The sequence below is a fragment of the Oryctolagus cuniculus genome, chromosome 6 (genome assembly GCF_051225735.1).
Source record: "Oryctolagus cuniculus isolate XC-2025 breed Fujian yellow rabbit chromosome 6, ASM5122573v1, whole genome shotgun sequence".
NCBI classification, from domain to species: domain Eukaryota; kingdom Metazoa; phylum Chordata; class Mammalia; order Lagomorpha; family Leporidae; genus Oryctolagus; species Oryctolagus cuniculus.
In genome coordinates this window covers 23,384,960-23,411,619 of record NC_142872.1, presented here as the reverse complement: position 1 = coordinate 23,411,619, position 26,660 = coordinate 23,384,960, and the positions used below count along the sequence as shown (strand labels likewise).

General features: G+C 57.9%; 1 long non-coding RNA gene across 5 annotated transcripts in view; it reads left to right on the top strand.

Annotated features, from left to right (window-relative positions):
• Positions 1-26,660, top strand: part of LOC149126052 (uncharacterized) — a 237,920-nt gene that overhangs the window by 144,432 nt on the left and 66,828 nt on the right. For 2 of the 5 annotated variants that reach the window (XR_016236099.1, XR_016236102.1), the window contains 2 exons: positions 11,471-11,520; positions 12,648-12,881. The exons of the other annotated variants lie outside the window; for them this stretch is intronic. This is a non-coding gene — a long non-coding RNA (uncharacterized LOC149126052). Of the gene's footprint in view, positions 1-11,470; positions 11,521-12,647; positions 12,882-26,660 lie in introns of those variants that run through there. 5 annotated transcript variants of the gene reach the window in all.

Here is a 26,660-nt window from a genome sequence, read left to right as displayed (position 1 = left end):
CACATGGACACTGCACGCGGCCCCCAGAGTCTTCCCGGCTGGACAGCAGAAGCATGGGTGCCGTTTCTCCCGGCCAGGGAGGACACCTGCCCACTCGGCCATGAGCCATGGCCTTGTGGGCCCAGCACCGAGCCGCTTCAGTTCATGCTGTTTATTTCCCCGAGCGTGTTCTCCTGCAGCCTTACCACCTGGCCCTGGGAACTGGCAGAAACAGGGGCGGGAGTGTTTTTCGCATATAAATGGTGTAGGAAAAATCGAGGTGAATTATCCGGCTGCTGCGTGAGTGCCTTATTGATTACAGAGCGCCAATCACATTAGCTGTCAGAAGAGAATGCAGATGGCACCATGTGGAATGGATTTTCCACATCCCCTAATTGCGTTATTTCAATCAGCGGATGAGCACTCTGTGGCCTGCAGCGGGGGCCGGTTGTCACACTGGGCCAGGCTAAGGACATGGGTTGAGCGTCACACGTCGTTGAATGTGAGGGTCGTTGAATGTGAGGATCGAGGTGCTAACACCATGGGTATGGATTGCTTTGTCGATTGGATGCTGGGCAGGGGCAGGTGCCTGCTTGTAGGTGGGAGACTTTCCCCATCCTTGGGGTTTGCAGATGTGCCAGGACAGGGTATAAATGGATTGGGACGACTCTGTGGGACTATCAGAAGCTGGTGTGGCTTCGCACCAAGGAGTCCTGCTCCTCACTGGGTGAGTGCCCCCTGACGGGCTGCTTCACCTCTCTGCGTCTCAGATCTGCATCTGCAGAACAGAGCTGACAGCTGTGCCTTGCTCAGAGAAGGAAGGTCTCATTGTGAGGGTGCAAGGACACGGTGTATGTGGCGTGCTGTGCGCAGTGCCCGGCACATGGCCAGGGCTCAGCACCCATAAGCTCTTCCTTCTGAGGGCCCTGCCTTGCCCTGGACATGTGCAAATGGAGAAGGGCTGCCAGGTTAGACTGTGGGCAGCTGGCTGCATGCTGGACCAAGATGCCCAGGTGAGACTCCTGCTCTTGGCCGCGGTTCTTGTATCGGGGTGGGTGAAGGTTGGGGTGGACACTTCCTCCAGCTGGATCAGGAGCTGCTTCTCACCTTCCGCCCCCCTCTCCCCGCTGGGGCCCACTGTGGGGTTCACACCCATGGCGACACAGGGCTTGCTCAGTCACAGCGTCGACTCACATTAGGAAATGAATCTATGCTGTCACTGGTTTCCTGGATTCCGTGTGTCAAAGTTTGGAATGATCTGCAGCTCGCAGTTGCTGGTGAGGGTGTTGGCTGTGGCTGAGAGTTGGCCTAACAGGAACTTGGATCTGGTGCCCAGCACAAACAATGACAGGTGGTTTGCACGCCGCTGTGCAGCTGGAGGCTCCGTGTGGGGAGCTGCTGGCCAAAGGCACCTGCCTGGTGCTCCCCACCCCAGAGATGCCTGCGTGGCTGCTTCCTTCTGCCTGGGGGCTGCTGCAGTCCCCAGCTGAGGACCCCACCCAGTTCTGTGTGGAAAGAGCTGGGCCAAAGTGAGGGGGGCAGTAAGATCTGTGGGGTCGGCCCTGGGCTCTGGCCTCACTGAAGTAAAGACTGCCGTTCTTGGTAGGCTTGAGCCTAGGGCGGCATCTGTGACTCCTGCAAACTGTGCTTGCAACTCTGGGGTCTGTCTGTGGTTGTCCTTTGTGGCCCTTTGCTCCTATCATTTTAAAGAATAAGCCAGCCTTTCATCTCCCCATGCCACCTGAACCTTTGATCCTTTTTGGATGGGAGTGTTACATGCCCTGCAAGGAAGGCGGCAGTGGTGAAGGGGACGGGGCAGGTCTGTGCAGTCTCTGGGCCGACGAGCCAGACAAGGAAACACAGGAAGCTTTCTTGGGTCAGCAGGGCAGCTGCTCTTGTCTCCAGTGCCGCGGCCGGGCAGAGTGGGTGGTGCAGGCAGAGCAGGGAGTGGGAGCTTGTCCTGGTCCTCACCCTCACATGTACACACATGCACAGAGACACACATACACACATGCACATGTGTATACACTCACACATACATACATGCATAGAAACACACATGCACGTGCATATATACTCACATGGACACACATGCACACACATAGATGCATGCACTCTTGTGTACACACTCTGGCACACACAGAGATGCACATACATTGACATACATGCACACACATTCACACATACACACATGCACATGCTCACTCACAATACATGTGCACACACAAGATGCATACACATGCATACATGCGTTCATACACATGTACACATACATGTGCACACACGTGTGCACTGATGCATAACACACACAGATGCACACTCACGTGTACAAAGAACACACAGTGCACATATGTACACATGCATGCATGCAACGCACATGCACACACATACATGTGTGCACACACAGATGCACACATACACTCATACATACACACACAGCTCCTGGGAAGGTCAGAGAGCTCTTCAGAGAGAAAGCTCCAGGGAAATGAAATTAGGAAGCCTTAATCCGGTAAGTCCCGTGGGGGTGGACGGCCTGGCCATGTGCTGCTGAGCGGCTTCTGGAAGCGATCCAGAGACAGGTGGAGGACCTCCCACGAGTGCTGCGCAACCCAGGAGGTCCCCGGGGGTCCTCCTCCCCTGCTCCCCTGCCGCGGGGGTCCTCCTCCCCTGCTCCCCTGCCGCGTGCTCTGTGGGTGGATCTCCTGTCTTCCAGCTGACTTCTCCCACCACGAGCCACTCGCTCCGTTGGGTCTGTGATTGACGCTGGCAAGGCGGGAGGCCTGCGGCAGATCTGCCTGTGGCTGTCTGCTGGAGCTGCACCGTGTGGTGGCCATCAGCACGTGCGGAGGCTGGAGAGGACCACGCCCTGGCCCTGCTCTGCACCAGCACGCCCTGGCTCGGGGCCATGGTGGTACCGTGACCTGCTCCTTGTGCCTCCAGGCTGGTGCGAAGGCTCACAGGGCGTGGGTGACTGCTCACGGAGGCCCCAAAGCTTCCACGTCGTTGGCTTGTTTCCAGACTGGTTTGTTAGAAGGTGCGGTTTTACCTGTCACTCCTGCTGCTGGGGTGTGGGTAGAAGATGAGAGGTGGCCGCACAAGGATGATTTAGGAAATGGCCTGTGATCTGCGGCTCTCTTATGTCTGTCCGAGCCTGGGGGCCACGATGTCCCCAGGGGTGGGTCATGCACATGAACACTGCCTGGGTGAAGGTCGCAGCCGGGACCCTGGCCTTCATGCCACCTCCCTGCAGGTCCCCTTGCCTCTAGTCTGGCTCCCTTCACTCCATCCCTCCACACTTGTAGACAGATTTTTCAAGAATGAAACTTGGCAAATTCTCCATGGTTTCCTTTTCCCAGCGTCTCGCCTGCAGGCTGTTTCAGGCCCGCGAAATTGTTTGGTCTGGCCCTTCCAGTGCAACCACAGGCGGAGCTTGAAATTCGCTAAATCTGTAGCAGGCTAATGTTTAAGCTGGTGATTTTGTATGGCCTGCACACGATGTCTTAAATATCCAAATGGCCCTTGGCAGAAAGACGGCTCCCCAGCCCCGGGGACAGAGCCACGCTCCTTAGGAGACTCGGTGTGGTCTACAGGCCTTACCCTGCGCTTCCTGGTCCTCACTACCCTGCAGGTTTGACACAGCCCTGCCTCCCAGTACCTGCTCAGGGAGGGCTGCTGGAGGCCGGGGAGCAAGTGCTGCTCCCTGCACAGTCACAGGGCTGCTGGTGGGGAAGCGAACGCTAGCCGTGGTGACTGTGCTGTGTCCTTGCAGAGTTTGCTCCTCTCTGGTGAGCTCAGGCACCGGGGGAGGGCTTCCGTAAGACACTCCCTGCCATTGGGACCAACCACGCGGAGGGGTCAGCCCAGGAAAGGCCACTCTATTAGGAGGACGTGGGGCACATCTGCAGCTCAGGGAGGCCCTGTGTGTCACTTGTGAAAAATGAGGACCATGGTCCTCTCCATCTCTGGCAAGTGTGTTTTTCTGTTGCTGTAGTTGTAGTGAAATCCTGAAACCCTTGTTAACGTGAGGGTATTTCCAAAAGTTGGTGGAATGGAGTGGAAAGGTAACGGCACTGGGGGCCTGGTGCAGCAGGTCTGGCCCCTCGAGTTGGAGTGCAGGTTTAAGGTCAAGCCCTGCTCCTGATCCAGCACCTGGAGAAGCAGCAGAAGATGGACCACGTCCTCGGGTCCCTGTTAGCTATGTCGGAGGCCCAGGGGGAGCTCCAGGTTTCTGGCTTCAGCCGGGCCCCTCCCTGGCCATTGCAGCCATGTGGGGAGCGAACCAGCATATGGAAGTTCTTTCTCTCTCCCTCTCTCTCTGTCACTGTGCATTTCAAATAAATTAAATAAACTTATTGTAGTGAAAATGATTTTTTAAATTTGTGCAAGTTTTTTCATAATACACATTTTCCATGCACCTTTGAAAGACACTTCCTGTGCATGGGTTTCAAAATGATTTGCACCCAAATAAACTTGTATTTGAATTCCATTTCCACAGAGTTTTTGAAGAGCCCTGATACAAGTTGCCCGTTCCTAATCTGAAAATGCAAAATGCTCTAACAATTAGAACATTTTGGGGTCCCCACATGACACCACAAGTGGAAAATTCCACATCATGAATTTTGTGCATAAAACTATTAAAATGGTGTATCACATTACCTTCAGGCTAAGTGCAGAAGGTATATGAGACATAATGAATTTCGTGTTTAGTCTTGGATCCTATCCCCAAGGCATCTCATTGTGTATATGCAAGAGTTCCAAAATGTGAAAAAAATGCAAGATCCCAAACGCTTGTGTTTGCAGGCGATCTGCAGACGACGCCCAGGAAGTGGGACGGGGGCGGCAGCAGTGAAAAATTGTGCCCGTTGTTTGGGGACAGGCATGTGCTTTGGCAAAGAAAATGACAACAGCAGAAGCCACCCTGGGGTGTGCTCTGGTCTTGTCTTGCTGCAGCCATGCTGACCGGGGGCTGGGGTCGGGTGGGATGTGCTCCAGACCCGACTTGGGGATGCTGGGAGGACCATTGCGAAAGTGCAGCGAGTGATTGATGATTGGAGCTTCCAAGGCACAGATCTCGCTCTGCCCCAGAGAGCTCCCTGCTCTGGGTCCTGATCTGGAGAAGCTGGGTCCACCCCAAAGGTGCCAGCCCTTCTGTTGCCTCTTTGCTCTGCTTCCCACCTAAAGGGAGACCATGGTAGCTCCTTACCTGCTGCCGTACAGGTGGCCCAGGAGGCCTGGGCAGATCACTCCCAGGGCAATCTCTGGCCCCAGAGTGGCCCAGTACCAGCCGGGATCCATCTCCTCGCCAGAGGCTGACCCCCATCTCTTCTCTGGGACACACCCAGGTCTTTCTGGTCCTGTTTCCCATGCTGTCTTGGTTCTGTTTCGCTTCGCTTTCTGCTTGTCAAGTTCTCCTCTGTTGTCTAATTGCTGCCGAAGCCAGACAGATGGGCCGGCGTCTTCAGCTCAGATGAAGTCTGAGAAACCATCTCAGCGCCCGGGAAGCTCAGCGGTCGGCGAGCTGGCCTGCCGTCATGCGGACTTGCTGTTTCCACAAGGCCATCTGGGCCTGGACACCCCGCCCGCCAGCAGGCGTCTGGCAGCTTTGCTGGGCTTCGTGGCTGCTCTTGGCCAGCGAGGGCCAGCTGGAATGAGAGTTCTCCCCACTCGGGTGGAACAAGGGGCGACTGGGACTCTGCCCAGGCTGCTACCATGGTGCTGCCCGCTCCCCGGCCTGGGAGGCCCCCGGTGGCCAGGCGCACAGGGCTGGAATAAAAGCCTCCTCTCCTGACTCCGGGCGTAGCGCCCTTTCCTTTACAGCTTGGGAGCCTGTGCGGAGAAGGGCTCCCGGAGGACCTGGCTGGACAGCTCCTCTTCAAGACTTTGAGAGTCTGGGTCGGGGAGGGGGTGGTGGGGGACGAGAGACTCGAGTTCTTGCTCTAGCTCTTTAGCTGCTCCCCAAAGCAGTGGGGGAATATTTTTTTTCCTGCACCACTTCCAGCCCACTGCACTTTGCTACGTGTTTTTTTTTGTGTGTGTGTGTGTTTTTTTTTTTTTTTGACAGGCAGAGTGGACAGTGAGAGAGAGAGAGAGAGAGAAAGGTCTTCCTTTGCCATTGGTTCACCGTCCAATGGCCACTGCGGCCGGCGCACCGCGCTGATCCAAAGGCAGGAGCCAGGTGCTTCTCCTGGTCTCCCATGGGGTGCAGGGCCCAAGCACTTGGGCCATCCTCCACTGCACTCCCGGGCCACAACAGAGAGCTGACCTGGAAGGGGGGCAACCGGGACAGAATCTGGCACCCTGACAGGGACTAGAACCTGGTGTGCTGGTGCTGCAGGTGGAAGATTAGCCTATTGAGCCATGGCGCCGGCTGCTATGTGGTCTTTATTCTCAGTGTGTTCCTATGAAGGAAGTCAGATCCTAAGAGAGCCTGTTTCAGCCAGGCAGGCCTCCCGTTCCCTTGGGTTGGCCCTGTGCTTGGCCAGCTTCTCTCTCCTCTCACTAGAATCCCCGAGGGGGGCTTCTTGATTGGGGCACAGGCCTGTTTCGGCTTACAGCTTGGAGGATGCGCCCCCCCCATTCCCCACCATGCCTGGTGGATGCTGGCTGTCATAGAGCCGGTGTGGAGGGACCATCACGTGGTGAGCCATACCGGGGAGCCCTTTCCCGAGAGCTAGCTTCTGAGAGTTACCCCCAGTGACTTCAAGACCCTCTGCCACGCCCCCTCTGAGGGCCCAGTCTGATCGAGTCTGTGTCCCTAGCCCACCAGCCCTTAAGGCTTTGGAGTTTCACTTTTTAAAAAGACTTACATATTTTATTTGAAAGGCAGAGTCAGAGAGACAGGTCTTCCATCTTGTGGTTCACTCCTCAAATGGCCACAACTGGAGCTGGGCCAGGCTGAGGCCAGGGGCCAGGAACTCCACGTGAGCCTACCCTATGCCTGGCAGAGGCTCAAGTACTTGCGCTGTCATTCGCTGCTCCCCAGGCCGGTTAGCAGGGAGCTGGACGGCAAGTAGAGCAGCCAGGGTGTGAACTGGTGCTCTGGTAGGGAGGCCTGCATCCGAGCGGGGGCTCACGTGCCTGTCACAGTGCTGGCGCCAAGACTTCAGAGTGTGAGCGTCAGCATGAGTTAGGGGAGCCGAGCTGTGCTCCGTCTGCAGTAGGTATCCAGGCTCTGAGCAGACAAGCGTCTACCTGAGGGCCTGCTGGTCAGGTTGTTCTTTCCAGGGCCATGGGGCTACACCGATTGTCACACGGTTGTCTGGTGGCCCTGTGATGAGATCTGGGAGTGCTGGGTCCTCTTGGGGGTGCTCCCCCGAGCTCACCCCTCTGCTCCCCAGACGGCTTCTCCTGAAGCCCAGAGCCAGGTCTGCCTGAGTCCGACACGGCCCCTCTGGGGGGCTGCAGGGCGGTACGGAGAATAGGCCTCCAGGTCTGTCTCCTTGCTTTCTGAGTTGGGTAAACTTGACGTATCCCTTCCCTACCTCCCTGCCCCCGCCCCCGCCCCCGCCTCCCATGTTTAGTAGGAGGTGGGGCTGGGGTACATTTCCCACTTCATCTGTCGGTGGTGGGCCATTGAGGCGTGACCCCGAGGCCCTGGGATTGACAGTGGTACTGTAACTGGCAGCATCTTGGGGCTGGGTCCTTCGTGAGGGGCGAGATGCTGCGTTAGGTGGCAGGCGTAAAAGTCTGTGTTGGAAACCTCCTGGTTGACTTACTGGGCACTCCTGGTGCCGGGTGCTGTGCTGGAACCTCACAGGCATCCACGCAGCCTTCCCGGCAAGCCCTCCTGGCAGTGCTTTTCCTGTTGGGCAAGTGAGAACAACGCGGCTGTGGAGGACGAGTGTGTGTGCACGTGCTTGTGTGTGTTCCATGTTCACGTGTCTCCCTGTGCGTGTGTCATACGTGATGGGATTCTTCACTTCAGCTACTTGGAGTCTCCTTCCCTTTTATCATTTCAGAGTTTTATTTATTTATTTGAAAGGCAGAGTTAGAAGAAGACACAAAAAGAGACAGACATATTCCATCCGCTGGTTCACTCTCCAAACGGCAGCAGTGGCCGGGGGGGACCAGGCGGAAGTTTCTTCCACGTCTCCCACATGGGTGCCGAGGCCCACGGCCATCTTTTCCTGCTTTCCCAGGCACATTAGCAGGGAGTTGGATGGGAAGTGGGGCAGCCGGGACTCAGACCGGTGTTCACACGGGAGGCGGCGTTGTAGGTGGCGACTGCGTTGGCTCTGCCACGGTGCTGGCCTCGCACCCCTTTTCTGCACGAGGGTTCCTCTTGTCTGTTGGGGACCTTGCCTGTGCCATCCCTGGAGCCAGCGCACGGCTGACCCGGGCTGACCAGCACACACTTTGCCCCGGACTCTGGCTCCACACCGGAGCTGTGCTGACGGCTGCACTGCAGAGATGGCCCGTGAGCTCCTGCTGCCCTGGGCCGCTCCTGGCTGGTGGGATTCCGTCTTGTCTAAGGGATCCCTTTCCCCCGTCTCTGATTCCCCGAGCTACACTTCCACCTTTCTGATGAATTCCCTTTCCTTCCTTTCCATCTCCCTCCCTCCTGGTGCACGGTGAGTAGCTGACCCTCCCCTTCCACTTCCTGTCCACTTCCTGTCTGGCTGCTGACCGCGCTCCCCTCTCTTGCTCCCGGGGCTGTGGTCTCCAGGGGGAAGCTTCCCCCATGAAGGACGCTTGCCGGCCACGTGGGCTGACCCCTGTTCTCTTTACATAGGAATCCCCTGGAGGAAATACTAGGAGTGCGTCCTCCTGTCTCTGCCATGTTTTCAGTGCATACGGAGCAGGGGTCCTGGTTCTAGGGTAAAGCAGGGGGCTCCTTGTGGACCCCCGCACCTGGTTTCCAGGTCAGGAGGCAGGACTCCCTCTGGGAAGGTTTCCCGGCTCTGCACGGGGGAGGTGCACAGACTCCCTGGTGGGTGCTGACTTGGACACATGGGGACCCCAGACCCCATCTAGCAGGCTTTAGCTTCCACGCCTTCTCATCCCGAGACCCTGGAGCACGTGCACAGCTGAGCAGTTACAATCTGCCAGGGGCTCGTGAGGGACCCCCTCGTGGCCACTGTTCTATCTCAACTGTCTGTGTGCAGCCTGGAGCCCTGCAGAGCTGTCTGGTGGCTGTGAAGCCACCGACCTCTCACAGCCCCTCAGGCTGCGGCCAGAATAGCCCAGAGCTGCGTCCTGACCTAGGTCCTTTCCTACCTCTGCATTTTCTCCTGAGGAGCAACAGGCCAGTTAGAGCTGCCTGGAAGTTACCCAGGCTCCTCCGCTCCCACCCCGTCCCCCTCTCTAGACCCTTCGGCCCTGATGGGGCTTCCAGAGGTGGGGTGGGGGTTCCCCAAGGCCAGGAGCAGCCCAGTGCCCTTGGCTTCCCTGCTGCTGGGTCCTGGGTCTTGTCGGCCTCTGCATTTCCTCACTGCTGGCGTCTGGGGCTCATTCCCGCTGTCTCAGTCTGGCTTGCCCTGGCTTCATGCTGATCCGCCCTTCATGACTGGAGAGGAGTGAGTGGTCCCACAGCCCAGACCTGCCCAGCCTCCTGGCCTCTGCCTTCGGAGCTGTGATGCCGCTTGGGTTTCGCCATCTGCACCCTGGAGAAATTTCTGGTCCACCACGGCCTCACGGGGCGCTGCTCCTTCCTTAATGACCTCGTGTTTTAGAACGTCTCACGGACACGTGTTTGGACGTGCTTTTTAGAATGTCGGACACGTGTTTGTACGCGTTCACTGCTACGGTGCAGTATTTCAGCTCACACAATGTGAACCTATCACACAGGAAACCGTCCTTGCCAGTGCTTGATGTTTTGAGTTTGGAGCCTCCCGGCCTCTCGGGATCAGCTGGGGGGTGCTGGCGGCTGGTCCCCAGGTGTGCACAGGGGAGTCAGGTGACATGCGCGGGACCTTCTGCGGGTGTGCAGGATACACCCATGGCACGGAGACTGCGCCAGCTCATCATCTGCTTCAACGATGGGAGAGGGGGCCATCGCGGCCTCGGAAAAGGGCCGAGCTCATGGTCCGGTCCACCTGCTGCAAGGCCTCCATTCCCAGAAAGCAGCCGTGCCTTTCTTGGCTTCCGCCAGGCTCAAGCTCAGTCTCCCTAGAGTCGTTCAATGGCCTTTGTGGCTGCAGGGTTTGCTGGCTGTTGGAGATTTTCCATTTCACACTCTGCTCTGCTGCTTCTTGGTGGCTCTCTGGGTCCCTGTGTCTTCTCATTGTCTGGGCCGTCGTCAGAGCTGGATGCGGGATGTGCTTTACGGTTTGGGAAGACGCGACGGAGAATAAAGCATCGGTGCTGCCCCCTACTCCCACCCCAGCCCATCCTCCGCCGGCTTAGCGCTCACGTGCCACTGGCTTCCGTTTGCAGCTGGGGAGCCATTCCCACGTTAACAGAAGCTTCCACGCGCAGCAGCGCTCGTCTTCCTGGGAAGGGCTCCTGCGCCTTTCTTAATTTGGTTCAGCAGAGGATGGGGTAAAAGACGGAATTGTTCAAACTGGTTTTATTTTTGTTACTAGGAGTCTGATTTGTCTTACAAACTGAATCGCTTCCTACTTTTGGGAAGTATAAGGTGCGTCACTCAGCAGGGACACCTTCCTGGGCCAGCAGCTCTATCCAGAGTCAGCTGGCCTGCCTCTCTTTAATCTATCCCTTTGTTATTTTACATTTTTTTAAAAAAGATTTATTTATTTATTTGAAAGAGTTATAAGAAAAGGAGGGAGAGATGGAGAGAGAAACAGATAGTGTATTCCGCTGATGGCTGCAGTGGTCAGTGCTGGGCCAGGCTGAAGCCAGGAGCCAGGAGCTTCTTCCCAGTCTCCCATGTGGGTTCAGGGTACCCAGCACTTGGGCTGTCTTCCGCTGCTTTTCTCTATTAGCTGGGAGCTGGCTGGGACGCAGAGCAGCCAGGACATGGATGGTGCCCAAATGGGAATGCCAGCATCCTCAGCAGTGGCTTGACCCACTGCGCCACAGCACCAGCCCCTGCTGTGTCATTTTTTAGTGCACCCAGTTCTAGCCATGTCAGACCCTGCAGTTAAAAGAAATGCCTCCAGACCCACAAACCCCCTCCTGCACCTTCTTTGGGATTGCCTGTTGGATAAAGGAAATCGGGGTGATTTCCGTGGCCGTAGCATTTCCCGGCAGAGAGCAGGGATGGCTGTGCCATGGCTGAAGAAGCTGTGTGGGTGGACCATGTGGCTCCAGGGCCACCTCTGCCAAAGGGGCGTCTGCAGGGTGGTGCTCGGCGCGGGCACCGTTCACTGCACCACGTACCCCTGTGTGCCACACAGCTGAGCATTCTGGGAGCGCTTAGTGAGGTCTCCGTGCATGGCATGGCTGGGATGGGCCTGCCATCACTTTCTAGCTCAGCTGTCCTCCATGAGTGTGGACGAGGAGAGCTCAGGCCCAGGACACGGCCTCGCTCCTGGGAGTGTCAGAACTGTGTGCAGGAGACGGGATGAACCTCCCCTTGGTATTTTCTCAGCTCACGATGAGAAGATGATGACCCAGAGCGGAATTCCGGAGCAGGTGGAGGTAATGAGGATGTCTGATTGCACTGTTCTAAGCTGGCTGGGCGTGCACGCTGGATGGCAGAACAAAGACCTAGAGAGAGACAGCAGTGTGGGGAGGGTAGGGGTCTGTCCCTTAAAGTTTTATTTTATGAATGACATGGGGGCTGGCAAAACTCCTGGTCCACGCCCTGCCCTCCTGTTTCCCCCAAGTGGGCCTTCCTGGGCTCTACAAATGGAAATCAACCAGTGGAGACGTCCCAGGTCTGGCTGTGGTTTTGGAGATGGGAAGCTGGTGCTGGCCTCACACACCCGATGTCGGGAAGGGAGGCATTAACAGCAACCTTGCACATCAGCTTGGAGCCTCGTCTCTGTCTGTCCACCCCCAACCTGGCTGTGCCGTTGGCGTGCAAGCTCCAGCACGTAGCGCCAGCGTGTGGTCCAGGCCACTCACCCCGAGTTGAGAAGACTCCAGCTGGTGACCCCAGGCTGCGAGCCCGCTTTGGATAACAGGCAGCAGTGAGGCAGAGGCAGGACTTTGAAGGCTGATTGTGTCTGTGATGAACAATTTACAATCATGGCATGTGTGTCTGAAAGATGCTCCTGTCCCAGAGAAAACAAACCAGGGCCCGGAGGAGTGGCGGCTCCTGCAGAACACAGCTACAGAACAGTCACTCGCTTCCAGGAGAAGGCCGTGACTCGGTGGCTGGCCATTTCCCCGTCACTGCACAGAGCTAGCCGGCCTCCAACTTGCATCTAGGTTTCCATCATCAGATCACGTTTGCACTCTCTTTTCTGACGAAGTCAGCAGTGAAGTTGATCGCGCTTCCAGACACACTCGGAAGGCGGTATTCGGAATGTTAACAGGAGAGCAGGAAGGACCAAGGGTAGCTCGATCTAAAGAGAGAGAGAGCAGCCTTGGAGGGCTTCTAATACCTGGCTGTGCACCCTGCAGCAAAGCTACAGGAATCCAGACCACAGTGTGGGACGCTGTGAGTATAGATGCAGAGATCAATGGGACGGAATAGAGTGCAGAAACAGAGCCTTGGGGCGGGGGGCGGCGCTGTGGCGTAGCAGGTAAAGCCACCGCCTGCAGAACTGACATCCCATATGGGTGCTGGATCGAGTCCTGACTCTTCACTTCCGATCCAGCTCTCTGCTATCGCCTGGGAAAGCAGTAGAAGATGGCCCAAGTCCTTGGGCCCCTGCACCTGCGTGGGAGACCCGGAAGAAGTTCCTGGCTCCTGGCTTTGGATCAGTGCAGCTCCAGCTGTTGCGACCAACTGGGGAGTGAACCAGTGGATGGAAGACCTCTCTCTCTGCCTCTCCTTCTCTCTCTGTGTAACTCTGACTTTCAAATAAATAAATAAATCTTTAAAAAAGTTAGAGCCTTGCACGTGTGGTTAGCTGATTTCCACAAAGACGCCCTTGCAACAGGTGCAGTCGAGCAGCTGGGTGCATACGGAGGAACAGTGGGCTCATGCTTTGCTTCATGCCCTTCACCAAACTAACTCAGGTGGATGATAAACCTGCACGCAAGCTCTAAAACCAGCAAGCTTAGGGCCGGCAGTGTGGTGTAGAGGGGTAAGCTGCTGCCTGCAGCATGGGCATCCGATAGGGGTTCCTGTTCAAGTCCTGGCTGCTCCACGTCTGATCCAGCTCTCTGCTAATGCACCTGAGAAAGCAGTGGAAGATGGACCAAGTGTTTGGGCCCCTGCACCCACGTGGGAGACCCGGATGATGCTCCTGGTTTCTGTCTTTAGCCTGGTCCAGCCCTGGCTGTTGTGGCCATTTGGGGAGTGAACCAGTGGATGAGTCTCTCTCTCTCTGTCTCTGTCTCTTCCTCTCTCTCTAACTCTGCCTTTCAAATAAATATGTCTTTAAAAAAGAACACACAGATAGCTTCTGGAAAAAAAGAAAACCAGGAGAAAATCTTCACAATTTGGACATAGGCAAAGATCCTTAGGATCAGAATCTTTCAAAAGCATGAGCCTAAGGAAGATGAAATTGATAAGTTTGACCTCCTAAAGATTAAAGTCTGCTGTTTTGAAGGCACTGTTGATGAAATGAACAAGCTACAGACTGAGGGAAATATTTTCAATACGAATTTCTGACAGAGATCCTGTATCCAGAATACAGAAGAACACGCACAGCTTGGCAGTGCAAAGACAACCCCACGTTTGAGATGGGCCCAGGATTCGAACAGATACGTCACATACACAAAACATGTGACTGGGCCACAAGGACACGGAAGGGTTTCAGCATGAGTAGTTACCAGGAGCATGCAAATTAAAATCTCTGGGAGATTCCATGACAAATTCATTAGGATGGTTCACCTTTAAAAGTCTAAGTATTAGGAATATGGTGCAACTGGAATGCTCGTACCTTGTTGGCGAGATGTCCAACCGTCCAGCTACTTTCAGTGGTTTCTTACACAGTTAAAAATGTGCTCGCCCAGGCCTGGCATGGTGGCACAGTGGGTAAGGCCACTGCCTGTGGCGCCGGCATTCCGTGTGGGCAGTGGTTTGTGTCCCAGCTACCCTACTTGCGATCCAGCTCTCGGCTAATGGCCCAGGAAGAGCAGTGGAAGAGGGCCGAAGGGTGTGGGCTCTTGCACCCGCGTGGGAGACCTACGTGGAGCTCCTGGGTTTGGGCTGGCCCAGCCCCGGCCATTGCAGCCCTCTGGGGAGTGAACCAGCAGATGGCAGATCTCTCTCCACCTCTCTCTCTAGCTCTGACAGATACTCGGACTGGTGCGGCAGTGCTTTGGAGGGCACTACCGTTCCCCGAGTTAGGCCAGGCCCTGTAAGCGTCTCTTTGTTTAACCAGGTGAAGTTGACTCTGTTTTGTGAAAGCCCTGTTAGGGTGGATTTCCATTTTGCTGCAGGCCTCAGCAGGGGCGAAATGGGGCTCCTGCTCACTCCTGCTCTTCCCAGGCCCTACGGTAGTGCCCAGCCTGTTGTGGGCTCTTCACTAATATCCATATGGATAACTGTGGGAACATGAAGGGTATTCCAACAGCTTATGGAAAATGTGTATTATGAAAAAGTATGCGTGGATTTTTAGTTTTTTGCACCAAGATGAACTTATCTTTTCATTCCATTTTCTGCAGCCTTTTGTGACGTGCACGCACACGTGGCGTGAGGACTGAGCAGCTGATGTGGTTTAAGCAGGGCCTCAGTCAGGGTGAGGCAGCTGCGTGGCGTGGCCGCACCTCCCACACTAGTGCCGTCTCCCGGCTGAGGTCTGTCTTTCCTACAGAAGCAGCCCGTGGTCCTGTGCCGGCCCTGGCAACATGGTTCTCTGTGTTTCCACATAGGACGGCGACAGAACGCAATTAGGCAAACCAGCAGTTCTATTAGTGCTGCACGCAGTCTAGGCGAGGTTAACATCATGGCTTGAGAACTGTCTCTGATGATGGCGTGGGGTTCTATTTCGGAGAACCGAGCCTCAGGTGATAGGAGCAGGCCCCTTCCCGCTACTCTGCACCGGGCACCACCACGTGACTGCGGATCCTGCCGTCCGGGTGCCTGGCGCTGGGTGTCCTGCTGGCCTGTGCTTTGAGCTGTGGATGGCAGTTCTGCCATCCGGGGTGTCTTGCATGTCCACGCTGGATGAGCCAAGCTCCTGGTCGGTTCTCGGCCACTCAGGGAAGAGCTCCTTCTTGCAGTGATGCATGCTGGTCTGATTCACGGCACCCGCCTTTGGACACTGCACTTGATCCAGGACTTTGTCCCGATTTCTCCCAGCACCGCGGATCTAAGAATTCTTGCTTCCGCTGACTAATCCACGAGCTCTCAAGGACTTGGCGTGGTGCTTGCTTCTCCTCTACCCCGTAGAGCCCTAGGCACAAGCTGCTCCGACGATGGGCGTGTTCAGCAAACCCCAGTTAGCCAGCGGGGCTGGGAAGCACAAGCTCTGTCGGGGTGAGCTAAGAGAGCAGAGCCGCCCGGGGTAGCACATGAGGGCTGCATGCAGGCTCCTGGTCTTCTTTCCCGAATGTTGCTCAGCTGGGGAAGGTGTGGGGGTGATGGTCATCTCCCTGTCCTCCCTGTCTCGTTCCCACTGAGCGAAAACAAACCAGTGAGTCCTGAAAAATAAAGGCACGTGCCACGTGCCTACCTGTCCTTTGAGAAACCCGGGAGCTCTGGCCCCAGGGTCCTTCATCAGCAGCCCAGAGAAATTAATCCGCCCTCTTTCTCCGCAGCCTGGGCCGGAGCACAGGCAACAAAAGGCTCATCACGCAGGGCTCGGGCATTGCTCTCTGTCTGTGCAAATGTTCCTGGGTGTGTAATGGGAACACGCTGCACTCATTTGCAGCCATTGTTCTCTCTAAATGAGAAAATGCAAATGAGGCACTCAGGGTGCCCCGCCATAACTCACAGCATAAAATTCTTGACATCAACATGAAGCTACTTAGCATAATTTTCCTGTTAATAAACTGCCAATTTAGTCATTTAGGTCTCAGCTTCTAAAGAATGCGCCAGCATCCGGCTCCATCTCCTTTGCTCTCCACACACGCCGGAGTTGATTATTCTGATGTTTACGTTGAAACATAGGAAATTGGAGTTGTGTGATTATTTGGAGCTCCTCTCTCCTAATTTGTTTGCTTTCATAATTCAGGGAATCTTGGCTCGTTTGCACAGACCGTAATTTTTCAGAGCGTTTTCTGTTTTGGATGAAATTTCCATATCTAAAACGACTGAGGAAGGGGAGGGGTCGTGGTGGCAAAGCAGGTTAAGCCGCTGTTGGGAACGGCCACCTCCCATGTCAGAGTGTGGGCTGGAGTCCTGGCTCCTCGCTTCTTGTCTGGCTTCCTACTCGGGGGCCCACGAGGCAGCAGATGATGGTCCCACTCCTTGGCTCTTTGCTACCCACATGGGAGCCTTGGCCTGAGTTCCCGGCTCCTGGCGTCAGCCTGGCCCAGCTCTAGCTGTGGTGGGCATCTGGGGAGTGAACCTGAGGGTGGGAGATTTCTCTGTGTCTCTGTAACTCTCTTGCACTGCCTTTTAAGAAAATGAAAATAAAAGACTGAAGCACACTTTGAGGATATGACGGAAGGAAGTCCGTGTTGTGGGCGTGGCACAGGGCAGGGACGAGGCCTGCCTTGGCCCCACGCACGGGTCCTGAAGTTCCCCGGGGAACTCCAGGGCTGAAGGCTGCCTGGGGCTCTCGGCTGGCTCGGGTGTGTTGCGTTTCTGGAGTCCGTTCTGCTGCTGCTGCCTGGCCCCTGCCACGCCGCTGCTGTGCCCTGGCTGTGCCAGCCTCCTAGGGGGGCATCCATCTCCTCGCTCACAGAGCGCCAGTCTTGGAGAAGATGTTGGGGTCCCACACACCCTCCGGGGGAGGCAGATGCGGCTCAGCGACTCTCACGAGCACAGCCAAACGCCAAGCAGGGGAAGTGCGTGGTGCTCCTGGGGACTGGGGCTGGGCTCGGGCTCTGGCTCTGGACCCGGCTGCAGGCACTCACAGGAGCATCACGCACCATGGCGTGGCGCAGTTTTACTCAGCTCCAGCTGCTCGCCAAGCTCTTGTAGGTATGCAGGTTCTCATGAGGTGGAGACAGAACCGACCCAGATGTGTGGGGCATTCTCCAAGTGCCTACTCCGGGCCGGACACCAGGGCTGCAGAGCTCTGAGCCCCTGGGGCGGGGGCCGGGCCTCAGGAGCTGGCAGGCTCACTGGGATCTGGGGCCACACCACGTCCAGGGGAGCCCGTGGCCTCTGCCTTTGCACTGAGTCGTGGGGTTGAGGAGGGTGTGAAATGAGGAGGTGGTGCACGGGGCCTGGCCCCAGGAAGGGGCTTGCTAAGCCATGGACACTTCGAGCTGGCTGGTCATGTGTCTGCCAGTTTCCCCTCTCTCCCGTGAGTGTCTGGCAGGGCTGAGCTGGAGGCCGGTTCTGGGGGTGCTCCTCTCCTTGTGGTGTTACTGTGGGCCCCTGCTGCTGTGTGCAGCTTCTCACTTCCTCCGTGGGCGGGGGCAAGGGTCTGGGAGACGTGGCCCCGTCCCGTCTGTGCCTTGTCGCAGTGGGGATCTCTGAAAGATGCTTTCTCTGCATCTCTGGTTCTCCCGGCAAGGAGAGGTCAGACGCCTGCTGTCGGGGAGCTGACGCCCGTGCACGTGCCTTGTCCACCGCGCTGGGGTCTGAAGGGCTGAATGGCGTCCCCTTCGCTGCTGCCCTGCCTCCCGGTGCTGGAAGACCACAGGCGATCCCGCCTCGGCCAGTTGGTTTGCTTCTCTTGTCCGCGGTGCTCAGATCTCCCTTGCGGCAGGGGATCAAGGACCTGACTCTCCCCATGTCCTCCCACGCAGCCCCAGCAGCTAGGTTCACACGGCCAGGTCAAAGCTCCCTCACAGGGGGTGTCCCGGCACGGCGGCAGGGCCCCCAAAACTGCCTTGTCCCAGCCTGATCCGGGCATCTCTTCCGCCTTCGGAGGAAGCCCTCTTTCAGTGCTGTGTGGCTCTCCCAGTGCTCAGGTGGCCCCAGCCGTGCTGAGTCTGGCAGCCGGGGTGGCCTGGCAGGCTGTGCACCACTGCTTGTGCGGGACGGGCGGGCGCTGGGCTCCTTCTTCTGAGGTCCTGAACTACGCTTTGCATCATGTGCGCGTCGGTCTAAAGAAAATGTCGGGGCCGGCACTGCGGCTCACGAGGCTAATCCTCCACCTGCAGCACCGGCACACTGGGTTCCAGTCCCAGTCGGGGCGCCGGATTCTGTCCCAGTCACTCCTCTTCCAGTCCAGCTCTCTGCTGTGGCCCGGGAGTGCAGTGGAGAATGGCCCAAGTCCTTGGGCCCTGCACCTGCATGGGAGACCAGGAGAAGCACCTGGCTCCTGCCTTCGGATCAGCGCGGTGTGCTGGCTGCAGCGCGCCGGCTGCAGTGGCCATTGGGCGCTGAATCAACAGTAAAGGAAGACCTTTCTCTCTGTCTCTCTCTCTCACTGTCCACTCTGCCTGTCAAAAAAAAAGAAAAGAAAAAGAAAAGAAAAAAGAAAAGAAAATGTTGGAGTGATTATGCCAACCCATCATTTATTCTTTGTTAATTGCAGTCATTAGCAGAGTTACAATTATCACACACATTGAAATGTACAAGCCAAAAATGAACATTTCTTGCTCATTTTTGATTTTCAAGATAAAGCCTCAAACAGACTCTGTCCCAGTTTTGAGTGGATTCGCAGAGGTTTCTGCTTCTTTGCCATCTGTGGATAGCAAGGATCTCTTCGTGTCTGTCTTTATAAAGCACGGATGCCAGCACTGGTTCAGTCCTGATGATAAGGGTGGGCTGTCGGTCGAGCTCCCCAGTGAGTTTCAGCACCAGGTTCTTCCCAGCTCATCCGTCTAGCTGTTGGTGTCCTGGTGTGGATGATAACTTAGAAGAGTGGACGCATTGGTGAGGAGACGTGAAGTTTTATTTGAGTAGGAGGCAGAGCAGCTCCCAGCAAGGGGAGGGGCTGGTGCAAGGAGACCGGGCTGCTGGAACTTGGAGTCCTGGGGTGTCTGAACAGCTCTCGCCAGCCAGGCTCGTGGCGCCTACGGGTGGATACTCGCTGGCCCCTGTTGTTACCAGGCACAGGGTGATTTCTGTGTGTTGAACGAAGAACTTTGTCTTGTTTTGCTGAAACAGGACCTCTCTGTGGTCTATGCAGCCAGCTCTCAACATGCTGCTTTGCCAGCGCCTATGTGTAGGCAGAGGACTGTGAGATGGTGGGGTTCTGATCTGGTCTTAAGCTGGCGTCAGTCTGGTCTTCTGTCCCCGAGGATGCTGGGGTCCCTCTCAGAAGAACCCAGTGTGGCCTGCACAGTGTCTGCGGTCACCTCCTGCCTGACCCCGCAGGCACTGTGCAGCCTCCTGAGTGGTGGCCTGCACCGTGGCCGCCTGGGGACTCTGGGCCCTCTGCCCGCTGTGCTCTAGGACACATCTGAGGGCAAGCGAATGCCTTCTGGGTTCAGCTTGTGTTTGAAAGCAAACCACGTGGTTCCTTGACGCGTGTCTCACCCAGGCCTCCTGTGCTTCTCAGAGCGAAGTTTGACTTCAGAGCCGGGCACCATGCTCAGGGGTTGCGTGTGCTGACTTGTGCCACCCCATTGCACAGATGTTGAAACTGAGCCTTGAGGCCAGCGCTGTGGAGCAGCGGGTTAACACCCTGGCCTGCAATGCCAGCATCCCATATGGGCGCCCGTTCGAGACCCAGCTGACCCCCTTCCGATCTAGCTCTCTGCTATGACCTGGGGAAGCAGTAGAAGATGGCCCAACTGCTTGGGCCCCTGCACCTGTGTGGGAGACCCGGAAGAAGCTCAGGCTCCTGGCTTCAGCTTGGCGAAGTTCCGGCTGTTGTGGCCAACTGGGGAGTGGACCATCAGATGGAAGACCTCTCTCTCTGCCTCTCTTTCTCTCTCTGTGTAACTCTGACTTTCAAAGAAATAAATAAATCTTGAAAGAGAGAAAGAAAGAGAGAAAGAAAGAACGAAAGAACGAAAGAAAGAAAGAAAGAAAAAGAGAAACTGAGCCTCAGGTGCCTCTCTGGTTGCCAGGTGCAGAGCTGGTTACAGGCAGGGCTGGGACTGCAACCCCGTGGACCTGGCTCTGGGCTCAGGCTCTCGCCCCCTCCCTGGCACCCCCTCTCCTGGGCTCCATCCCTGCTGGCAGAACACACAGATGCAGGCCGTGGCAGCAGGGCCTGCTGTGCGCCTCTCCCCAACCCCGTCAGTCCCGTTTATGAAGTCCCGCGATGCCGTATCAATACTGGGACGCTGTGATCGACTCCAGTGGCATTTGGATCACAGGAGGTGGCCTGGAGCTGAGCCCCGAGACTGACACACCCGCACCCCTCAGCGCTCGTGGGGAAAGTCTGCAGAAGTCACGGGCCGTGACGGGCTGGGGCGGCTGAGCTGTGCGCGGCCGTGGGAGCCGCCTGCTCTGAATCAGGGTGCAGGGTCCCTCTTGTTACCAGGGACCCTCTTGTACTGCTGTCGCTTCCCTGGGGAGGCCTCAGGGAGGGGAGCACTGAGCTGGGTGTTTCGTGGCTGTGTGGCCTTGGGAAAGCTGCTCCTCCTCTTGGAGCTGTCCTCAGTCTCCCCACGTGCTGCTGAGCCCACGATGTCAGTGCAGGGTCTTCAGCGGCACCCTTACTTAAGTGGGCTTGGGGGGCTGCGGAGCCCCTGTAGCGCGAGGCAGTGGGGGGTTTGTGTCACACAGCACCGTTTTGTTGGGAACAGTGCCCATGGTTTTATGAGCTTTCGCAGAGAGTCCATGACCCAGAGAACTCAGCCAGATGAGGCCCTCGTCCAGACCGCCCATTTCCTGTCTGCCCCCGAGGGTGTTGGCAGATGGGACAGACGAGCCGTCCATTCTTTCTGGAGCTCTGGGCTCCGCGTGCTTCCAGATGGCGATGGACGGGGGTCTTTCCCTGTGCGAGCTGCCCCTGGCTCGCCCAGGCCACGTGGCCAGTGCAGGCAAGCAGGTGCGCCCTCCCTGGACCCTCTCAGGTCCCCTCTGAGAGCACCTGTGCTGGTGCTTCGGGCTCTCCTTGCTCCCTCGCATTCAGTGTCACAGCCTGCGGAGTCGGGATGCTCTGGCTGCGTTCAGCTGGGAGCTGAGCTTCTGCCGGTGTCTGTACCACACAGGTAATTAAGAAGAACCCAGGCCGCCCAGGGACCAGGAGCTGGGCGTCCAGCCGGGTGGCTCTCAAGCTGAGTCGCATGCAGGCTGTCATCTGTCTTCCCCGGGGATGGAGCCCGCTGGGAACCTGCGCCTCTGTTTTCTCTGTTCAGAGACCCCGGAGAGGTTGTCCTGCTCTTGGACGCCTGAATTTTCCGCTGAGCTGAGCAGACTGCCAGGTATGCCTGCTGCTTGAGAGCTGGAGTGGCCGGCAGGCTCGGTGGGGGCGGGCGGGGGGCACAGGGGCGGGCTCTGAGGGCCCCGAGCACAGTTAGGATGATTTCTTCTGTTCACGTACTTGTTGCTGCTTTCAGGGCTTCATGTGTTCCACCAGCGTTTATTACTGCAGGAGTGTTTATGGAAGCATGGGAGAGGTGGGGCAGTGCACAGGTGATGGGAGGCTGCTTGCTTGCTCTTGTCTCACTAATGAGACTGCCCTGAGCCACTCAGCTGCCTTCCAACCCACACAGGGGAAAACTGGCCCGCAGAGCTTGGTTCTTAGCCCATTTGCTTGTTATTTTAGCACTTTTGTACAATGTCCAGATGGCACATCCACGTGCCTGGGTCCAGCCAGCTCTGTGGGCACCTCTGGTGACCGGGCTGTGGCCATGGAAAGGTGGGTTTGTGCACCTGCAGCTGTGCGGGAGTGTGAGAGCCTGAGGGGCCACCCCCTACCACCGCCTGGGTGAGGGAGGGAGAGGCTGCTCTCCCCAGGGTCATCTAACCTGGGACACTGGATGGAGAGGGGTGCCGTTAACAAGTACGGCGGGAACAGGTGTAAAAGGACAGACTGTGACAGGCAGAGGGGCCAGCCAGTGTCCTTGCCGAGTCACGAGCCCAGGAACGCCATCATGAAGTGGGGCTCCCGGACTGAGCCTGACGGGCGGGCTGGGCTGGAAAGGGACGGTTTGCTCAGATGCAGTGTCTTGTCCTGGCGAGCATGCTGGCCAGGCCCCTTCTCTGTTTCTGCAAGGCATAGATGTCGTAGACGGCTGCTGGTGCCGCCTGAGGCACCAGGAGCATTGCCACTTGTGGTGGGCTGCAGAGCTGCCCGGCACCCCTCAGTGCCAGCCTCAGCTCTTCCCGAGGCCCTGGAGCAGGAAGGGGACAGCCCACTCGGGACCTTCTTGTCCTCCTGCAGGTGTGCGACAGGGCCCCTCACCTTGTATGTGGCTCTGCTGGAGCTGCCAAGGACATGAGCTCAGTGCTGTGTGTGGGACCCACTTAACAAGGTGTCTCTGCTGGGTAGGGACAGCTGTCGATCTTCCTGGCATGTGGGCAGTGGGGGAGGAGCCTCAACCTGTTTTGGAATGGCCCAGTGTGGCCCTAGCCATGGGTCAGTGTGCCGGGAGCAGCTGTGGCTGGCCGGCTGTGTTCCATAGGGAAAACCAAGCACTCTGAGGACTCTGTGTGCTGCACAGCCGGAGGCGTGCACTGGGAACGCTTGCAGAGCGAAGCCAGGCTGTGTTGAGTTCCTGTCTCAAGAAGTCAAGTGGAGTTTGCACACCTGCAGAGAAGGTTGTTTCTCACACAGAGCTGCCCACTGCTGTCTCAGCGCCGGAGTGGGTTCTGGGGAACAGACGGGCTGTCGCTCGGGGGCCACGGTTCCATTCTCTGTAATCCCCTGCGTTTCCTCCCCTCTCTTCTGAGCTCAGGAGAGCAGCGGGAAGAGGCTGGCCACAGGCAGCCCCCCATGGGGGAGACCTCCTGCCTGCCTGGTTATGACCTTGGGTATAAAATTGGCGCACAGAAAAATTTGCAAGCTGAGTGGCTTCTGGTTCTCTGGGGACATCTCTGGCTTGATGACACTTAGTGACACTGGCGAGTGAGGGCCAGGTTGCCACCCTGGTGCCGCAGGCTCCTGGGGTGAGCATGGTGGTGAGTGTGGTCACCAAGGCTCTGTTCCCACGGATCTGGCTCCTGGGAGAGAGAGAACCTGCACCCACGTTCCTGGGCTCTGGAGAGTGAGGCCGCTCTGGTTCTGCTCCAGCTCCAGCTCGGGGAGGCCCACAGCATAGGGACATGCCCAGGTCATCAGCCCACTGCCCTGCCCAGGTTGGGGCCTGACTGGTGGGTCAAGTTCTCACCACCAGGCTGGGGGAGGTCAGGAGACAGAGCTGCAGCCCTTTACTGTGTGCCGGGGTGCAGTCCCTCCTTGGGGTCCTGTGGTCTCGCCCGTGTGTCCAGGTGACTCTGCACAGCCTGTGGGGCCAGGTGTGTTTGCTTCCGTGGAGCAGGGTGGAGAGGAGCGGGGGTCCGGCCGAGGGGGTCTAGCCATGTTGGCTGGAGGGAAAGCAGGTCAGCATTCATGGCGGGGCCAGCTGAGGAGAGGCCCTGTCGTTGTGCTGCCCCCTTACCACACAGTGGGGTCCCAGGAGGGACAGCATGGAGGGTAGGGGCACTGCCGGGACGCCCCTCCCCCACACTGCTGTCGATCACTCACAGAGCCTGGGCTCCCTGCCCCTCCTCCCCTCTGTCTCCCTCTCCCTCCCTTTCCGTTCTGCCCCGCAGCTGCCTAGGGACAGTGTCACAGCCGGCCCTGCTGCAGGCCTGCGGGCACACGCGCCCTGCTTTCAGGGAACCCGCAGCCGAGTTTCTATCCTGACCTGGAGACGCACGTCTTGGGGGCACAGAAGCCTCGCGGTGAGCCCGGCCTCGAACTGCAGGCCAGGGGTTAGGGAAGTGTGGCGAGGCCAAGGCGCGAGTGGGTTGAGCCCTTTTTACAACCTAAGCAAGGGGTGGCTGCAGCCTGTGGTCTGGGGGTTTCACTGAGGCTGGGGGCCCGCCCCACCTGGAGGTGCTGATGGACAATGTGGGCAGCGGCCTGAGCTCTGGCAGGCGGGGGGAGGGGGAGTGTTAAGAGCTCCGCAGGTGATTCTGATGAGCTGCCTGGGTGAGACCCTCAGACCTGGGGAGGAGGAGGCGGGTGAGAGGCCCCTGCTCCTGGAGACAGCGCGTTGAGGGCAGGCAGCATAGGAGAGCTACAGGGTGGAGGCGGCTTCCGGTGGGGATGGCTGGGTCTGTGGGCCGTCCTGGGGTCCTGGGTAGCACAGGGGGTTGGTGTGAAGAGAGTCCCAGAGGGGGCCTCCCCTGTGGGAGGTCACAGTGGGGAGTTAGGAGCTAGAAAAGCTGCCCGTGGCAGGGTGACAAGTTAGGCAGGGGCCTCTGGCTGGCTGTGGCCGGTGCACTCAGGTGGGAGACCTGTGGGGGCGGCCCCCAGCCTCAGGCCCACCCCTAGGACGAGGCCGGTGATTTCATCTCCCCTTAAAACACAGGATGAAAAGGGCCTGCGTGCGGGGTGTAGTGATGGCTGTGGTTCCGGGGAGCAAGCAGTTGGCTGGGCAATGTGAACATGCAGGAAGTCACTGTGCAGCTCTGGGTACCCGGCCACCCGGCCGGCCAGGCACTTGTGTGTGGGAGGTGGTGGGGGGCAGGGCGCCAGTGTCAGCCCAGCACGCGGCTCCAGGGCCCCGCTGACCACAGGGCCTGGGCACTTCAGGGAGAGAAGCCAGACCCCGGGCCTGATCCTGGGGTGCTTGGTTGAATGGGGAGGGTGTGAGCACGTGTGGGGCACCAAGGGCCACAGGAGCCCTGGAAGGGAGGGTCGAGCACTCCTGGCAGTGAGGAGGTGGCCCGCGTGACCAGGCATCCCATGTGCGTCGCCAGTCCCCATGCCCAGGTGAGACCTCAGGGAGAACTGGGCCCCTTCCCCACCTCTCCTGGCCTCCCAGTGTCTTGTGGAGGCAACCACACCCTGGGCCTCTCTGATGCTGCCTTGTCTACACTGGCTGGCTGGTCTACACTGGCTGCATTCTCCAGGTAACCATTGCCCTTCCTCCTGCGCTCAGCCTAGCTGGACATCTAGGGCCCCCAGACTCCTTGCTTTGTGGACAGCAAGGCTCAGGGCTCCACTGCTGGTCTGAGCTGGTTGCTTTGGTGAGCTGCTGAGAGCCCCTGAGGGCGGTCTTTGGGGACGCCCTGCTCAGGGGCTGGGCGGGACCCTTGGAGAACTGCACTGGCCTTCTCCGCTCCCAGCCAGCCCCCTTCATCCCTGAAACCCAGAGGCAGGAAAAGGGCTTTCTCAGGGCTGGGGCAGAGGCAGGATTCACACCCAGCACCCTCAGGCCAGCTGCAGGGTGTTTTCTTCCTCCTTCGTGTGCAAGGATCTTTTCTCGCCGTTGTTTGGTGCCGTTGGTTTTATTGTTGCGCCGATGTCCTGGGAGATGACTGGGTGCTGGGAAACCGAGTGATTGATTGACCTTTTGAAATGTCAGCGGCCGCTCCCCGGCTCCGGGGGGGGGGGATTGTGTGGGCCCCGTCAGCCGTGGCCTGCCGCGCCACGTGAGCCAGCCTCTCCTGTCCTGGGCCAGACCTCAGTGGGTGGGGAGCTCGCCGTGGGCTGTGAAGCTTGGCAATTGCTCCCCGGCAGGGTCCCCAGAGGAACTGGGACACAAAATCGTCGCCGTGATCCCCACAAACCCTGCTGAAGGACGGGTCGGGCCAGAGAGAGGGGCTGCAGCGGAGAGGGGGGCTGGAGTCTCTTGCTGAGCCAGGTGCTGCTCTTGCCCTGACACACACACACACACACACACACACACCGTGGAAGAGGGACACTCCAGGCAGCCTGTGGTTATCCTGGGTGCTGAGCGCCTGCTGGAGGAACGACATTGTGTGTCTGGCCGGGTGTGAGACAGCACCTGCCCTGCCTGGCCAGGTGAGGGCTGTGGCTACACAAGGGCCCAGGGGGCACCCAAGGGTCTGGGAGGTACCGCTGGGCGGGGCCTCTGCTCTGGTTTGTGCTTCCTGCTGCCAGTTACGCTGGCCCGGAGCAGCACACGCTTGCTCCTCAGACTCGGGGCTCTGGCTCGCCCAAGGCCGTGGGAGGGATGCGGCGCCCATCTCTGCCGTGCTGGCTGCAGGTGGGAGTGCCGTGTGCAGGGGCTGGCCGGAAGCGCGCCTGTGCCTGTGAGTGCAGCCTGTCTCCTCACGGCACAGGCCGGACACCCTCCCTCCTTGCTCTGCTCAGAAAGCTCTGAGAAGCGGCACCTATGAAACTTCCCGGCACAAAAGGTGGCCAGGATTCTCCCTGCCGAGGGGCAGCCTTCACAGGGCCCCGGGAGTCTTCGGGTTGGCCAGTTGCTGAGTGATAGTGGATTTCATTTTCTTCCATGAAAAATCGGTGATTCTAACACGGCAGCTCCGGTGACTTTGTTTTAACCAAGGCAGGTAACGAGGTGGCAGTCCTTTTGCTAACCACACTTGGAAGAAGGGGTAGTGGCGATCGCAGTGGTGACACCCAGTAATTTTAAGCATACTCATGGACGTCAGTTCTTGTGTGCTGTCAGCCAGGCCCTGGGCGATGGATACTTGGAATTGCGTTTAATGAACTAGCAAGCACAAGACCACACAGCCGGAGGGTGAGGGCTGCGCCGAGTCTGGTTCTACGGTCATAGCTGTGGTGCTGTCCTGCCTTCCTACTGCGGTGCTGTCGGATGCCTGCTCAGACAGG